This window comes from Mastomys coucha, unplaced genomic scaffold (genome assembly GCF_008632895.1).
Source record: "Mastomys coucha isolate ucsf_1 unplaced genomic scaffold, UCSF_Mcou_1 pScaffold22, whole genome shotgun sequence".
NCBI classification, from domain to species: domain Eukaryota; kingdom Metazoa; phylum Chordata; class Mammalia; order Rodentia; family Muridae; genus Mastomys; species Mastomys coucha.
Genome location: NW_022196905.1, coordinates 256,973,621 through 256,992,136, shown reverse-complemented (window position 1 = coordinate 256,992,136; position 18,516 = coordinate 256,973,621). Strand labels below are relative to the sequence as shown.

At 44.5% G+C, this 18,516-nt stretch overlaps 1 protein-coding gene and 1 long non-coding RNA gene across 3 annotated transcripts in view; both read right to left on the bottom strand.

The window, feature by feature from the left end:
- Cdh13 (cadherin 13) overlaps positions 1-18,516 on the bottom strand; it is a 1,053,312-nt gene that overhangs the window by 767,933 nt on the left and 266,863 nt on the right. The gene's annotated exons all lie outside the window — the stretch shown is intronic.
- The window catches only part of LOC116070259, a 74,873-nt gene that overhangs the window by 32,819 nt on the left and 23,538 nt on the right, over positions 1-18,516 (bottom strand). Inside the window, exons 2-4 of one of the 2 annotated variants that reach the window (XR_004110327.1) lie at positions 2,831-2,895; positions 2,020-2,209; positions 566-751 (exon numbers count right to left, since the gene is read on the bottom strand). The exons of the other annotated variant lie outside the window; for it this stretch is intronic. This is a non-coding gene — a long non-coding RNA (uncharacterized LOC116070259). Of the gene's footprint in view, positions 1-565; positions 752-2,019; positions 2,210-2,830; positions 2,896-18,516 lie in introns of those variants that run through there. 2 annotated transcript variants of the gene reach the window in all.

Sequence of the window (18,516 nt, the reverse complement as noted above, 5' to 3'; positions counted from 1 at the left end):
AAGCTCAACTCAAATCCTTTGCAAGAGCTGTACATGTTCTTAAAAGCTGGATTATTTCTCTGGTCCCCAATTATTTTTAAGTCCCCTTGCTCTTTGTGAGACAAGGTCTCCTTCTGTCATGCAGCTCATCAAGTATGTAGACTGACTGGCCAGTGAATTCCAAGGCTTACCCACTTACTCCATACCTCCATATTGCAGGGACTTGAAGCATGCACACTTGTCATTTCTTCATGGCTTCTGCAGGTTGAGAAAGGAATCCTCATGCATTTCATGACAAGGTCTTTGCCAACCAAGTCATCTCCCAAGCATGAGGGCAGCTTTATGAGGAGCTACATAGCCATGATATCTGGGGTGGACAACTTCACTCCCTGAGAAGTGTCACCTTGAGGTATGTGGCAGACTGAGCTGCCCGTTCTGAGAACCAGGAAGGCCCTCTGGTGGGACAAGATGTTTTAGATGCCAGACACGCTTACTCCCTGCCCATGGCCTGGCATGGGAGATTTTTCACCAATGACTCTTGCTCCCTCAGGCCCCAGTATTTCAGCCCAGACTCAAACGACCTGTGTATATCACTTTGATAAGTTTGTAAAGCACTCTGACATCTTCGGGCAGGAAGCTGTTAAAGAAAGATACCTTCGTTACGGTTTACAAAACCATTTCCACGATATGTTGGTTCAGCCCTTTGAGGAGAGTTCAAAGACAGAAGCAGGTAAAAGCATCCGAGAAAAGCCGCTGCAGAGGGACATTCTCCCTGTAATCGGAGGGCATGCTTCAGTCTGTCACATTACACCACTCTGATGTTAAGTCTGTGCCCTAACACTATCTTAATTGACCATAAAAAGGACAATTGAAAACAGAGGGTTTGATCCGCACCTACACAACACCGCCACTCTCGCCAGCAAATTAGGCCATTTTGCACAGAGCATCTTGTCAGAGTGCTGCTTAAGCTGTCTCAGGGTGACATTTCATCATCCCATTTCCGAAAAGCAACAGGCTATTAAGTGAATTAGGATACAGTGTAAATTTCCACCATTACACCGTGTAAAAACTTAACATATACTTCTGTTCACTATCCCTGAGAAGTGCTACGCTGGGATGTGTGTGTCCATTTCTCAAAATTTTTAAGCAAGACTGGCTGATGCTCAGTGTAACCTCTTGATATCATCACCAGAGTTAAGGATATTACAGGTACCTAGTTAAACTAACTTGGAGAGCGTGACAGATGAGTGGCAGGGATGACTCTGGAGAGCCCCTGCTTCTCCCCTCTCTCAGAGCCACAGACACAACATGTGGCGTTTCATCCCCTGAACTAGCAACCAGGCCAAAAAGCTTGTCTGCATAGCACCACTCAGGATTCAGCAGATGGCTCACCTTCTATTTTTTTTTTTTTTTTTGGACACTTTATAACTTTAGGTATATTGATCTACAGTTTTCTTTAGCAATTTAATACTGTTATCGATATTGTGACATTTTCTGGTTGGAGGGATCGTTCAGATAGCTTTACTTGTATGTACGTTATTTCAGGGCTGACCACTTGGTGCAGAGTAACAACTCCAGGAGCTCTTCCCAGGGGCAGACTATTGCTCACATTCTCAGCAATCTTATGTTCATCTAGGAAATTAAGGACGCATGAGATTTCCCCCTCCCACATCAGCCTGTCTATTAGTACAGCCTTTGTTCAGGTCTTCTTTAGGCATCTGGTGAAGAGGAGACTTCACTGATGCAGCTTCTCTGACATTTCTAGAAGATGAGTTCTCGCAGGAAGCCTCCTGCTCCTTGACTCTTAAAATCTTTCTGCAACCTCTTTTACTAGGATCCCTTAGCCTTTAGGGGCGGGTTCTGCAACCTCTTTTACTAGGATCCCTTAGCCTTTAGGGGTGGGAGTTGGCCGCTACTAGGACCAATGAGGTCAAGGATCTTGGTGGAGAACCTACAAGTACCGTTTTACTAAGAAAGGTATCATTCCTTAAGTACTTTCTAAATATTTATCCTACACCTACTGCTAAGTATAGATCTTACCCCTCCCTCATCGGGGAGAAAAGCTCCTTGCGACAGATGCTTCCCACCCTCATTCAGCCTCATGGCTTCAGCAGCTTCCTTTGGGTGTACTTCCCTTGGCTGAGGAAATGCTGCTTGTCAAGGACTAGATTCCTCTGGAGGAAAACAACGTCAGCAAGAATCACAGCAAGGACGCTAGCAGGCAGGTGAGCTGAGGACAGAAAGACCAATGTCACAATAACTGACCGGCCACAGTGGACTACCTGCCTCCACATGCTAAACTCTAAGCTCCAACTCCGTGTCTCCTGGAAAACGGAGGTAACAGCATTATAAAGCTAAAGTCATCTTTCTGCAGACAGCCAGGATGAAGATTACATAGGGAGGGCACTGGGGAGCCCACTGCGTGTTGAACACTCTCTCTGTTAGTAATGAGCGGGTCATCATCGCAGGGGAGCCTGCTGCAGGATGGCTTTGCTATGTAGAAGCCAGCTCTAGAATGTAATGGAAACTCAGTCCTTGCAGTAAGGAAGCAATGGCCTTCTCTTTCCCAGCTCCTTATCTTGACCAACCTACACCATCTTCACAAGTTCTGCCTCTCTTCTCTAATGTCTGCCTTTCTAGACTTGGAACCAGAACTGACAGTGACCCACATACACATACACACACTAGAGTGACTCTGAGCTTGGTCCTTAACAGTTATTCAAGGAGTAAGCTCCAGCTGCCTCTCTGCTTACCACCTCACCAATGATACCAGCTTGACTAGCAAGTCCATTTTATTTCCCCCCACAACCTTCTCATCTATCTACCCACACCCTGTGTAGATTACAAATACCTGCTCATCTTTGGCCCACTGTCTCTGGATCTGACTTTTAGTCGGACCTTTCTTCATTCAAATTCCTGGTCAAATTAAAAGGAAGACAGATTGAATTTGAGCTCATGGTTTCCATCCATGACCACCCACGACTCTGTTGTTTCTAGACTGTGAGTGCTAGTGCTAGTGTTGCATCATGGTAGGAGGATATGGGGGAGCAGATCTCATCTCATGGTGACCAGAAAACACGAGCATTAAAGGAAGGGTCAATAATAGATTAAGTCATTCTCAAGAGCGTACCATGGTCTATATTGGGTTATCCAGGGTGGGAAGGTCCACCTTAAGTGTGGGTGGCACCCTTCCAGGGGTTGGGGTCCTGGACTGATTAGAAAGGAGAAGGTAAGCTGAAGACCAGCATTCATCTCTCTGCTTCCTGACTGTGGATGCCCATGACCAGCTGCCTCCTGTTCCTGAGGCCATGACTTTCTTACATGTTGGACTTCCCAGAAGCTGTGAATCAAAATTCATCCTCCTTTAGGTTTTTTATTTGTTTTATTTTGTTTTGTTTTAGTCAAGCATTTTGTTTCAACAGCAGCAAGAGGAATAACTGACACATGCAGTGGTCAACTTTCTTCTGAGAGTTCCCATAATCATTCCATGGCAAATTATGAATCACTAGTGAGTAAAATCATGAATTCATTGATGGATTGAATCCAATTCATATTCTACTTAAGAACTGGTCGATTTGGGAATTCCTGGAAGTACCACACCATAATACTACTGTATTGTGGTCCAAGAGTTAATCTTTGAGGATGGACATTTCAAATTGAAACCACAACAGGGACCTAAGCTAAGACAGTGATTCCTTCCTTCAACATACCTGTCTTAGTCAGGGTTTCTATTCCTGCACAAACATCATGACCAAGAAGCAAGTTGGGGAGGAAAGGGTTTATTCAGTGTATACTTCCTCACTGTTGTTCATCACCAAAGGAAGTCAGGACTGGAACTCAAGCAGGTCAGGAAGCAGGAGCTGATGCAGAGGCCATGGAGGGATATTCCTTACTGGCTTGCTTCCCCTGGCTTGCTCAGCTTGCTTTCTTATAGAACCCAAGACTATCAGCCCAGGGATGGTACTGTAGCAAACTTGGCTCAACCCACAGATTACAGATTGACAATTGATCATTGCAATAACATGAGATTTATTGATCCACGTATGTGGGGTTCCCCACCCTCAAGGGGGGGGGCGTTCAACCACAAACTCAGAAAGCACACATCTTTTATACTTTACAGAGGGCAGATTTCTGCAACAAGGCTAGCTGGATTACTCTGGTTGGTGGAACACAGGACAAAGGATCTCATCAGGCAGTGGTTGGCTTGCTCAAGGGGCTGTTCTTGGCTTAGTCAGCCATCTTCCCTATCTAGCTCTGCACCTGGCCTTGAAAAGTCCCTGGGAAGGGGGCTGAGTAACTAGGTGATAGGGGGGATTGTTATCAGCAAGGTCAGGGTGACAATTTGTGGTCTTTTTCGAAATTCACCACAGGAAGGGTTGGGGTTCTTCCAAGAATTGCTAATCTTGTTTTCGTGGACCTTAACATCATTGAGTCCACCAGTTATTTTTGTTTTTACTTTACTTAGCTTAGTCAGAATGGCCTGGTCATTCTGTCTCAACATTCTGACCATCAAAACTTTTTTTTTGTTTTTGCAACATATCCTTGGGTATCCCTGGAACACAGCTTCTCAGTGTCTGAAGCTGCTGCTTACAGGAGCTGGAATATGGCTCTCTTATTTTACTGTGAAACTTTATTTCTACATCTCCAGAACTCTGTTTTTCACTTTATTACTCAGTACCACCCACAAGGGGCCCTACCCCCTTGATCACTAATTGAGAAAATGCCTCACAGTTGGATCTCATGGCAGCATTTCCTCAACTGAAGCTCCTTTCTCTGTGATAACTCCAGCTTGTGTCAAGTTGACACAAAACCAGCCTGTGACACCCAAGGGCCATCACCTCCTCACACCACCTAGAAACTTGTGCCTTAATTTACCCACCCATGGCTTTTTCGGTACCTGTGCCTTCAATCCTGTTTGCCTAACCAGCCTCATGTGACCCCTTTGACCCACATAAATAGCCAGACTGTGAGCATCACTCACAACAGGCTCCATCACCCATGGCCTGGATGGCTACATTCTTTTATCCATTGTAGTAGGGCCAGAGATCCAGACAACAATCCAGATCTGGCAAAGGGAGGAGCTCAACCCCAAATGTGTGGCACCTGTGAGTATGGCCCATTCCTGTTCTGGTCAGCCAGCTGTTCTTGGAGCTCCTTACATCTCCACATGGAATTTCTCTCTTCTGTAGGTATCCCCTCTGCCCTTTCGAATAGCATGTTAGGCTCTAATTCAGAAAACACTATTTAGACTCCATTGAATACTTTTTAAAATTTGGAGTTCTGTTTTTATCTATTTCCTACAATTTTAAAACTCCAGATTAAATCAATATTTACTCTGAGTGCCTTATTCCTCAGTGTGGATGGCGAGATTACCAATCTCGAATGTTTGAATAAGGATGAAATACAGACTTTATAATGTTGAGACAACAAACATGAAGAGAGACAGCTTTTAGACAGCACTCTCCTTATTTTCAATAAGTGAATACACAAATTCTAGCTTTCCTCTTCCCAAGGGTCAGTGGAGTAAACTCAGCTAACAGTATTTTAATCAAATTATTTTCTGTACATCGCTCACTCTTATTAATCGCTTATTCTTTTAAAGAAGCGTTTTGACCAAGAGGAGCATTTTATTCTACAGCAAAGGACCCCACTGTTTAAGAAGTTGGTCTATCTATATTCATTCATGCATAATTTAATAAGTGTCTGCGCTCCACTTATGCATTCATTGTGGAGTCTTATACATGTTTTAGGCTGTAATGGGCTAGGGGAATTTAGTTGGGTCAAATTTAGTCTCTGCAAACTGGGATGGAATGCTTCTGTAACGCCAAGCTCTGATAGTCATTTAAACAAATAAAAGAGACAACCCTAAGAAAGAAACTCCTTGACACAAGGAGGCCATGCTTGGATAAGGCTCAGAGGGACACAGGGAAGAGACAGAAGGGAAGGATAGATGCTGCTTCCACATGTGGCAACAATAATTGCAGGATGGGGACTCAAGAGAGGACCAGAGACATCTTCTGATTCAAGGCAGAAAGAACTGGGGCTCTGACACTGCTCTGTGGGGAGCGGCTTAGAACAGGGTTGAAACCTGAGTCATAAGCTTATGAGGGCTGAAGTCCATTTGCACAGAGAGTCCACAGCTTCACGGCCATGGAAGGACCTAAGAAATGAGGCAGGTCAAGGGAATGTCAGCTCAGAGTGAGTTTATCATGGGGTTGTTGGGAGTATTTAAAACCAAAAGTTAGGATTCTAAGCCAAGAGCTGAGCCATAGATCTGAGGATCAGTGGCTCTTTAGAAGAAGTTGCCATCCCCAGATGTCCACATTATGGGGCTCAGTCTGGTTCAGGGGATCTGGGTGATGCTAGTTTGATTTTTCAGACACTCTTCTCACCTGTGTAGGTTAGTTCATTCATTTCTAGACATCATCTTTCAGGGAAAGCAGAACAGGCTCTGGGCTTCTTTCCATTTTACAGATGGAGATGGTGTCAAAAAGAGCACCTTCAGGATCACACTGCAACCAATTCAAGAGTCAGCCCATGCAGAGCCACCCTGGGGGCCACTGTGCTCTCAAACAGATGGATGCTGTTAAGTAAGGGCAGCTGGAGGAAAGAGGTGGGGTGAAAGGCAGTTGGTGATAAAGTGGTCTTAGTGGGCTGGAGTGACTGACAGCTCCTGGTTTTTACTGTGTACTCCTGTCTACCTCTGTGGACAGAAGTTGCTTTTCCACACAAATCTCATCATGCTCCATACCCCAGTGAGATTCTGAATGAAGGGAAGTTGGATAGAATGTCAGCCTTCAACAAAGCTATAGAATTAAGTTATAGAGCTCTCAGCTCTGCATTGCCTCTGTCTGCCTGCTTCCCACTCACAAAGGGTCTTCCCACTATACAGGGAGCTTCAGGCCAGAAGCTAGAGGCTGGCCATTGGTAGGAGATGAGCCCTGAGTCCTCATCCACTTACGCATTTTTGCCCTGCTCCTAACTTCCAGAGTAGGGCATTGCCTACTTGAACAAACCCCTTACCCTACTCACTACCTCACATGATGAAGGTCAGAGCAGGAAAGCTCATTAGCGCTGAATCTTGCAGCATCCTAGGCCTTCTGGATAGGAATGGGCACTCTTGTTCCTTAAGAGATAGTGGGCTTTTCAAAATTGCATTCTCTGATTTTGGATCTCTCAACCCAAAAGGTAATCCTTTCTCACAGAGTGAATCATGCTGGACATGCACAGAGAGTAGGGCTGATGTATGTCACGTGACCTCCATATAAGCACCACTAAACAACAGGGCAAACTGGTTAGTGGTTTGAGATTCGGAGCCCTGGAGACTTTCATAAGACAGAATGAATTTTCCAGCAGGGATTATCCTTTAGATTGGAGTTTAATGAAACAATCGCTAACACCGGAGGCTTATGCAGAAGAACTGGCAGACTCCAGGGAGACCTAGGCTCGTCTGGGGAAGATATTTACCTAATAAGCCATGAATAAATAATAGAGCGTCTAAGTCAAGAGATGCAGAGGACAAAGGTGGGGGCTGGGAAAGGCTTTAAAAGCTACATCATGTCTTGACGTTGTGCTACACACCATTACTGTAGAAACAGTCACGAGTGCAGACAAAATCGTACATGAAGTTGCTCATGGCTCTGGGTCTGAGCTGTATTAGATCAGGTTATGTAATGACAGTAGCATCCTCAGCCAACCATGTTTCTTGCTTCTTGCTTCTTGCCGAACCCCCCTCTCTTTCTGTATCTGTGTGCTTGTGTGTCTGTACGCACACACAAGTGTGCATGCAGTGCCTGTGCATGCATGTACACGTGTGTGGTTGTGTGTGCACTGTATACATCTTACTCTGAATGAGCCGTGTGGATGTCACAAGTCAGTGTCTTCCTTAGTTGTTCTCAGTCTTATTCGTTTAGACAAGACCTTTAACTGTACTTGGAACTTACTTATTCAGCCAAAAGCCAGCTGACCAGAAAGCTCTGGAGATCCCTAGATCTGCCTTCCCAGAACTAGAATTACAGCTGTGTACCCTGGCTTGGCTTTTTTTATGTGGGTGTTGATGGTCTCAACTCAGGTCCTCATGCTCTAAATGTGGCAAGGGCTTTACTGACTAAGCCATCTCTTTATCTCAGAAAGGTTCAATCCTTGCCTATGCTTTATGCCCCAAGAATGTTATCACCAGAGTTGTGACTCTCACAAACACTGAGGGGACAAGATGACAGGGATGTCAGCACCCTTTCAGATGGGAAGAGAGGGCTGGAGAACTGAACCCCATATTCCAGCTGGGGTTTAGAAATGGCATGTGCTACTTGCCTATACACGTCCGAAGTCAGTCCTGAAGCTTGGACCTACTAGCATCAAGAAGATAGTCCCCTGTAGTCAGGGGAAGGAAGAACTCCATTATTGGTTTACTGTTAGTGTGCTGGTTAGCATTTGTCAATTTGATGCAAACTAGAGTCACATGGAAAGAGGAAACCTGAACTGAAGAATTGCCTCCCTCATATGTGCATACGGCATATTTTCTTGATTACTAATTGATGTAGGGGGCCATTCCACTGGGGATGGTGCCCTTCTGGCCGAGTGGCCAGGGGATATATTATGAAGCAGGCTGAGCAAGCAAAGGGGAGCAAGCCTGTAAGCAGCGCTCCCTCACAGCCACTACTTCACTCTCTCCCTTGAATTCCTGATTCTTGTCTTTGGTCTCTGCTCTGATTTCCCTTCCTGGTGGACCCCAATATAGAAATTTAAGCCAAAAAAAGCCCCCTCCTGCCTAAGATGGTTTTGATCAGGGTTTTATCACGGCAACAGAAAGCAAGAAGAGTTAGTAGCATTACCACATGTATAATGGCAAAGCCTGGGAAGAGGTGACCATCTCTTTACATAATGTATGTAAGAACAACCATTAGAAGTGAGCTGAATGACTTAAAAATTATAGAATGCACATTTTAAAAAACACACATATACACAATAGCAGCCATCTTATTGTGAAGACACCCATATCACAAGCTTTTCTGTCATCGGATGGGGTATAGATAGAGATTGTGCTTACCCTCGGGAACACTTACCAAGGGACATCAAAACTGTGGGTACTTCTGAAATCCTAACAGATATGCTCCTATTGCATGCTGAGGGCATAACATCTGCAGCATGAACCACAGCAGCAAAGGTCCTGTTGACTCCCTTTTCTTCTTCCACACACAGGTGGATTGACTTTTGCCATAGAAATCAGCAATGTTGGCATAGGATGGGTTTTTTTTTTCTTCTTTTCATTTAAAGGAAGCATGAATAACCAAGACGGGACCCAGAACACACACTGCTTGTGGAAAGAAGGAAGTCTGGATAGAGCAGGGTCCTGGTTTGCTTACCATTGCTGGGATAAAATACTGACCATAATCAACTCGAGGAGAAAAGGACTTATTTGCTTTACAGGCCACAATCTATCAGTGAGGAGAGTCAGGTCAGGGACTCAAAGCAGAAACCTGGAGTCCGAGGCCTGGGAGGAACATTGCTTACTGGCTTTCTTTTCATGACCTGTTCAATTTGCCTCCTTAAATGGCCCAGGAACCACCTGCCCAGAGCTGGCACCAATCACAGTGGGTTGGGCTCCCCCATCAATCAGTAATCAAGAAAAAGCCCCACAGATGCACCCATCGACCAATCTGATGGAGGCAATTCCTAAGTATATGGTGATTTCCTCCCAGGTGACTCCAGTTGATGTCAAGCTGACAAAAATCTACCCAGCACAAGCATATGTTAGAAGAATCTAAGTGCATGGACACATGGAAAAGAAAAATGATGGAGATGATGTGTAGATTACTAGTTGCTAGGAGTGAGGAGACAGGAACTCAGGGTGAAACTATTTAGGGCAATGCAATGGAGTCTGATGATGTAACTGCATACATGGAGTATCACTTATTTTCCTCATTGCTGTGGTCAAATCCTGATAAGAAAATTAGGGAAGGAAGGAGGTGTCTGGTGCACAGTTTGAGGGGACAGTCTATCACCATCATGGTGGAAAGGCACAGTATCAGGAGTGTGAGGTGGTTGATCATATTGGATCCTCCATCAGGAAACAGAAATGAAGCCTGGAGTCCAGCTCTCTTCCTTTTGCCCATGGAGCAGAGAACACACATTTAGAAGGAGTCTTCCCACCTCAGTTAATTCAGTCTATAAACTCTCTCACAAAAATGCCCAGAGATGTTTCTATGGTGATTCTAAGATGGAGATCAAGATGGCGACCAAGATGAACCATTACACAAAGTGTGCATTTGTCAAATCACACAGCACTGTCATACACAGTGTGGGCCTTCCCATGAGCTGTCGAGTTTAGTTAATAGTTGCACATACATACCGGCTCATCAACTGTAAGAGAAGCATCGTGTTAATGAATGATGTTAACAGCAGGATGAGTCATGCAAAGGGGAGAGAGAGACATGGGTACTCCACAGTACTCAATTTCCTGTGACCCTAAGACCTGCTCTGAGAAATGAAAGCAGTTCATATCCTCCAAAGATGCATGGAGGAATCAAAGTTAAATAAGAACAGCTTGGAGAATGCAGATCATGGTTTGTTTTCAAAGGCACACCATCTTTACCATGTGGAAGAAAAACTCAAATGTGGTGAACAGTATGCCAGAGAGAGAGCATTTGTTTACAAGAAGTCTCACTCAGTGGTGACCATGGCAGAAATCACTATGAGCAGACTGCTCTAAATGACTCCTTTCCCACACACTTTACTCAATAGTAGCTGCGTTGGGAGTTCTTCAGCATGAGACAACATGGTTTGAACCTCACCTTGAACCTTTCTTTATAGAATGGGAGTGGAGGAATGGAGGAGGAGTGGAGGGGGGTAACACTGCAAGCATAAAAGGTTTACTTTTTGTTTTTCCAAATTAAAATATACTCAATCACTGGGATGGGATGTCAGTGAAGACATGTGACAGATAAGGATGAGGTAGGCTCAGTCCTCATGAGATTTTGACCAAAGACTCCTCCCTGTCAAAAATATTGGTTCTTGGTCAATACAATAGATAGATGTGGTTAAATGAGTGCTTCAGGAACTTCGGGAACATTCTCCCAGAAATCTATCGGAGAACAAGATGAGGGGTACAAACACAGGGAGCCATTGCAGAGTGCCCCATCTTCTTTCAAACCATCACCTGCATATGAATGACACTGTTCCTTTACGACTTGTTGACTCAACTTCAGTTCTAAGAAAAACAATCCACAGAACACTAGGCAACCATCGTGGTTATTAAGTATGCATAGTCTAGCTTCTCCAAACTGAGATAGAGTAACAGTACCAGAAGAGAGGCAAGCAGGCACATTCAAGAGAACATCGATAAAAATACATCATAAGAAGGTAGGGTTGACATACAAGGACATGTGACAGCTATCTTTGAGAGTCTGGGGCACCTGGGTTATTATTAATGCTTTCCTGAGCCATCTATTTTCCCAAAAATGTCATAATTTCATTTTTTACAGCTAAATAAAATTCTATTGTATATATGTTTTTCTTTCTTTCTCTCTCTCTATCTAATCTATTTATTTATATATTTCATTTCACATTTTTATTAGCCATTCATTTGTCATTGGCCATCTAGTCTGGTTCCATTCCCTTGCTTACTATGAACAGAGCAACAGTGAACATGGATTTGCTGATATGTTTGTGGTAGGACATCATGTCTCTCTCTCTCTCCCTCTCTCTCTCTCTCTCTCTCTCTCTCTCTCTCTCACACACACACACACACACACACACACTCACACACACACACACACACACACACACACAGAGGGAATAGTGGGGGAAATGGTTTTGAGATAGGGTTTTATGTATCTCAGGCCTTTCTTTTTTTCTTTTTTCTTTTTTTAAAGACAGAGACATTGACTTTAATTTTGTTAGGAAAAAGGAAAACATTGGTAGATTAAGGTGTAGAACACAATGCTGGAGGCAGAGTGTTAGATGAGAAACTCCATTCTCTGTCTCTGTCTGTCTGTCTGTCTGTCTTCTGTGTCTGGTCTGCCTTTCTATGTCTCTCTTTGCCTGTGTCTGTCTGACTGTCTGACTCTCTCTCTCTCTTCTTCATCTCTTTTATTGTTTTCTTTCTCCCATTTAGGAACTCCTCTTTTTCTCATCTTGCTTAGAGTTGTTGGACTGCATGAGCCTATATCCATAAGATTTTTGACAAAGAAATCCCATACACACACATATATATTATATACAAATATAAACATGCATGTGTATCTATATACATATGCATCATGTGCATAAAAAAGTTAAAATGGAGTAACCCTATAATGATGTGAAATGTCCATACTAGACACCAAAAGCTAAAAACCTAATGCTAGGTATAGGTGGGGTGTTTGTTTTTCTGTTTTCTTTTTATTAGATATTTTCTTTATTTGCATGTCATACGATTTCTCCTTTCCCAGTTTCCCCTCCAACAAACAAACAAACAAACAAACAAAAACAACAAGAACAAACCCCTGTTGCCTCCCCCCCTCCCCATGCCTGACACCCCACCCTCTCCCACTTATTGGCCCTGGCATTCCCCTACACTGGGGCACAGAACCTTCACAAGGCCAAGGGCATCTCCTCCCATTGATGACCGACTTTGCAATACTCTACTATACACATGCTGCCAAAACAATCAGTACCACCATGTATAGTCCTTGGTTGGTGGTTAAGTCCCTGGGAGCTCTGAGGGTACTAGTTAGTTCATATTGTTGTTCGTCCTAAGGGGTTGCAAACCCTTCAGCTCCTTTGGTCCTTTCTCTAACTCCTTCATTGGGGATCCTGTACTCAGTTCAATGGATGGCTGTGAGCCTCTACATCTGTGTTAGTCAGGTACTGTCAGAGCCTCTCAGGAGATAGTTATATTAGGCTGGCTTGTCCTTCCTTCAGTCTCTGGTCCATATTTAGTCTCTGCAACTCCTTCCGTGGGTATTTTGTTCCTCCTTTTAGGAAGGAATGAAATGTCCACATTTTGGTCTTCCTTCTTCTTGAGTTTCTTGTGGTTTGTGGGTTGTTCTTCTCTCAGGCCTTTCTTGACCACATCATACAGCCAAGGATAATTATGAACTCCTAATGCTCCTGCCTCTACTTTCTAAGTGCTGAGACAGCAGGAGTATGCCTCTACACCTGATTCTTATGGTACATGGAGTTGAACATAGTGCTAGCTGCCCCACGGATGAAGCTGTGTCAGAGTGTGTTCAAATCCTCCATCCATGAGTCCTGCCATCTACTGGCTATTTATAGAAACTGCAGAGGCTCCCAGCTCCCCTGGAGATTTGTTGGCATGAGTTTCAGGGACTCAGAAGAATTTCCTAGGCAAGAGTCAAAATGTAGTTAGTAATTAGAGTCAGAGCCTATAGAATGCTGGAGCTGTGGATGGAGCCAAGTTCACCAAGTGCAAAGGCTGCTCTGTCCTCATGGGAAATTACAGTGCAGATGGAATGGTGACCTGCAAGATAAGTTGCCCAGCTGGTCTGAGCATTTCTGGTCAACACTGACTCCCAGCTAAATATGCACCCTGCTGCATTGTGCCTTGATCCGAAAGGAGACTTGAGAACCAGAGACACAGGGCAAAGACCACTGTGTCTGTTGGTGAATCTGTGACTACACAGGACTGTGATCACTCACCTGTGCAACATCTGCCTCTTCCCATGAATATCATGCCCTGCTTTTCCACAATGCATGGCATAGAACACGGGCATGACACAGAGCAATGGGACTGGAGATTCATGGGGTAAGCATTAATGGTAGCACTCAAAGGTTCGACATTTCCTGATGAAAATAGAAAGCTGTTTTTTTTAAACATCTCTTTGAAGAAAGTATTAGAGACTAAACATAAAGCCACTTGTAATGGCTTTGGATGCCTGGAAGTACCAGCATTTTAAAAATCCATTTACATTCTGTTTAAGCCTTTCATGTATTGGGGTTAGATAACATTATGATTGACAAAGGTTTACGGTTATTATGAAAGATGCCAAGTTATATTTAGGTGTTTTTTCTTTTTTCAAATCTCACTCTAATTGCTTGTCACCTTTGAAAATATCATAATTAACACAAGTTAATTTCTGTGCTTAAATATTTTAGTGGAAGGTTATAATTTTAATAGAAAAATCAAGTTTGGACGGAAACCATAGTATTCCATAACTTCCAGGAGAAGAGAGTGTTGTGTTGGGGGAGAGGAGAATAATGAAAACTATAGACAGAAGATAGACAAAAGATAGACCATAGGTATATAAATGAAGGATAGATTAGTAATCAATAATCAATAGATAAAATATAAAATACATGATAAATTGATAGAAGTTAAAACTGAAATTTGGAAGAAAATCTCAGAATTTGATAACACACACATATAGTTAGGCAGGTAGCATCTAGCGAGGGAGAGAGGGGGAAGGAGGGAGGGAAGGAAGGAGGGAGAGAGAAAGAGAGAGAAAGAGTGAGAGAGAGTGAGGGAGAGAGAAAGAGTGAGAGAGAGGGAAAGAGTGAGAGAGAAAGGAAGAGAGGAGGGATAGGCAATGGATGGATTCTATGCTTGGGAGTTACTCCTAGTTATGAGGACTCCAAAATTTAACATCACCTCTTCACACGTCTGTGTTTGTGTTTATGAAACAAGTTTAAATTGCTCTCCTAGTATCATTTCTCTTGCTGTGATAAAATGCCCTAGCAAAAGCAACCCAGGGAAAAAGGAGTTTATTTTAGCTCACAATTTGAGGTTCTTGTCAATCATTGTGGGGAAATCAAGGAATCAGCAACTTGAAATAGCTACATCACACCCACAGTTAGGAGCAGAGAGAACTCACCTTCTCTCTCTGCTCCTGTATATTCCAGGACACAACCAAAAGAAGGGTGGGTGCTACCCACAGTGGATGGAGCCTTTCCATTTCAGTGAACCATAGACCATTCCCTGTAGACACGCCCACCCGTAGACTAAGCATATCTAAACAGCCCCTTATTGAGACTCTCTTCACTAGGCTATGTCAAGCTGACAATGAAAACCAATTGTCACCCTCAACACTCCATTCTAAGGATCATTCAGACTTCTTATTCTAAAACTCCTATACATGTGATACACATAAAACTTCTTCCCCCTTTCTCTGTCTGCTCTACCAGTAAAGAGAGAGAAAACACATGACCACCTGAATGTTCCCAGGGCAGAAGTATCTTTCAATTAGCTTTGAAGATCAAAATGAGGAAGGAACCAGGAGGGAGAAATGCTGAGACCACGAAATGCTGCTCCTGAGTGGACGGTCTCCCACTACCTGATTTCCACCCCAGGGAAGGCAGGCTGTGCAGGGATATAGTCCAGGCCTCGGCTCTTAGAAGCTCCTGTTTCCTTGGGTAGGTGTGGAAACCCAGGCCAACAGAGGATCTGGGTCAGAGTGTTCACTGTAGGTTCACATGCCTATCCTAGCCTGTGTCCAGTGGGTTATCCAGCTAGCCAGGCCACAGAGACTCATATGTCTGACTCCATGTTTACAAAGCTAAGCTTTCATTACTCTGGAGCTTGCCGCAGGATTGATAAGAAACAGCCTAAGAAAGATTTAGACAGTGCCAAGATTATAGAAAGGACTCACCGGGCGGTGGTGGCGCACACCTTTAATCCCAGCACCTGAGAGGCAGAGGCAGGCGGATTTCTGAGTTTGAGGCCAGCCTGGTCTACAGAGTGAGTTCCAGGACAGCCAGGGCTATACAGAGAAATCCTGTCTCAGAGAGAGAGAGAGAGAGAGAGAGAGAGAGAGAGAGAGAGAGAGAGAGAGAGAGAGAGAGAGAGAGAGAGAGAGAGAGAGAGAGAGAGAGAGAGAGAGAAGAGAAAAGAAAGGATTCTACAGTTCCAGGCAAAGAGGGATTGTGTTGATCCCATCTGCCTTTGCTTTGTTTTTTGTCCAAACCTCAGCCTTTTACTGGTGGATTCTTCCAGCCTACTAGTGACAGTTCACAGTGAGCAGACTGTTCCTGAGGAAGTACTCAAAGCCAGAATCTTCTGGCCTTTTTTCTCCCCTCTTCTCTCCTCTCTCTTCTTTTTTCCCTTTTCCCTTCCTTCTCTTTTTCCTTCCCTCCCTCCCCTCTCTGTTTCCCTTCCCCTTCCTCTCATCTTTCTTGGTTTGTTTTGGCAGGATCGGTCTCCCTGTGTCCCCCACTGGCCTTAGATTCATGCTCCTTCTGCCTCAGTTTCCCCAGTTCTACCATTACAGCTGTGTGCTACAGGATCCAGCATCCCTGCCTTTTAGGCGACCATCAGAAGGATGGGACTCTGGGTTTAGACAGAGAAGTCTGCCATGGATGACAAGAGAAGGGAGGATTGATCAGGTTCTGCACAGTAGAGATTTCAGCAGCAGCAATGACCATAGTGCTGATTAATGGCCAGGTACAGTTGTAAGGACCCGAGCTCAGACACTTGAGAGAGAAGGGTGGAGGGTAGGGTGAAGGAGCCACACACATCGCAGGTGAGGTGAGTAAATAAATCCCAAGGAAAGAAGGAAAATGAGAATTCATCAGGAGTGTGCTGAGCCGTGGTACTGCCAGGCACAATCAGAGGGCTTCTTAATTGCTTGTCAGAGACCAGTGCATCTTGGCAAAATGTTCCTCAACTAATGCTCAGAGAGCTTCCCCCCCTTAACCTGGCTTCATTTATCATGATTAGAAAACAAGTCAAAATTGATTTCTGTTTATTTTATGCGGCAAACCCCCAGGGAGCTTTTCTTCCCAGTAGGTTTGACAATTTTGAGCTGGGTAGGGGAACCCCCCAGCCCCTCCAAGCATAAAGAACCACTTCAGCATTGCTTCAAGCAGGTGTGTGAAGTCCTTGGGTCTTACAGAATATGTCAGTCTCTTAAGCTTTTCCAAGCCACCTCCCACGCACGTATGTGAGCCTTTTAGGCAGCTCTTTGCTACTTTACAATGAGCACGTTAAGGGAAATGGCTCGAGGTTTGAAATCAGACCTGTGTTTGATTTTCTTAGCTCTGCCACCTCACAGCCCTATGACCTTGGGAGAGTCACTAAAAAAGTTGTCTGAGATTTAACTTGGGGAAGACCGAGCTCTTCTCTGATTTCCTGAGACCTTTAGAAGTCTTGGGTAAAAGATGTTGATATAGGAGCCTTGCTTCCCCAGTAGGAGTGTAGGCTACACCGCTGTGTGAGTTCCAAGATCCCATCCTGGCTTCTTAGTTGCATGAGGCAGCACCAACACATGTTCAGCTTTGATTTGTGGCTGGCGCTTAGCAGAGCCCGTCATAGAGTCGGTGCCCACCTGGACTAGTCGCAACGCATGATGCACCGCACCTAGTATACACCGAGCTACTTTATATGTGCTTATCAGACATCATTTTGTGTGATCCAGTTTGTGTACTACCTGTCATCTTCGTGTCTATGAAGATACACGAAGCATATATCTCGTCTTGAGTGGTGTGCCTCCTGCTGCAGAAGTCACACCCATGCGCCCTCCAACTAAATCCACTGCCCTCGGGTGAGGTAGGAGGATTCAGGGGCAGCCAGCCTGGGCTGCATAGGGAGATCCTAATACACTTGCTTGTTCACCTAATATTTCTGTCACAGTTCTATACCATGACCATCCTCAGACCTGCAAGATAAAATGTATAAAATGTATGGTCAACTTGCTCATACACATTCTTGCTCCCTAGTCATGCCTAAGAGCTCGTTCTCTGTCTTATTTCTCTGTCTCTGTCTGTCTGTCTTTCTCTGTCTGTCTCTTTGTCTCTCTCTCTCTCTCCTTTTCTCACATACACACACACACACACACACACACACACACACACACATATATACACACACTCATTCAGACAAATACTCTACTCCACCATGATTGTGTTAATCAGGTAAATCATGTCTGAAGGACTGAGGAAGATTCCTAATCTGGGTCCCTGCATTGCCTGCAAACAAGCTGTGACAAGAACAGCAACACCAAGCCCACAGAAGGTTACCAAATCCCTGTTTCCTACTCAGACACTTACAAGTCCCAAACAGATTCTAGGATCTTGTGCTCTTGCTCTGGGAATGTAATTACAAGACCCACCACACCAAAACCCAAAACATCTCCGCCAGGTGAGGCAGCCTTGGAGGGGTATCCATGTGAGCCCAAACACCGGAAGTGTCCCCAGCACTGATCTCAAACCGGTGTCCAGCATGGGCTCGAACTCTGTGCCTGGGATTCGGTGCTCAGGAGCTTCCCTTCCCGTTTCCTTTAATACTCACGCGGGGTAACTAACTCCAACCCTCTGCCTGAAGGCATGTCTACCCTGGGATTTCTTGCACCTATGCAGTCAAGGAAGAGATGATTAATGTTTTCTTCATTGTTACACACACACACACACACACACACACACACACACAAAAAGCCAAGAGCTAGACAAATATATGGCCTGCTTTGGTGCCCAGTGCCCACTTCTCTCACACTTGCTTCTTGACCCTCACTCCTAATTTCATTCCTCCTTTTGCCTCAGAGAAACAGATCAATCACACAGACACACAGACACACAGACACACAGACACACACACACACACACACACAT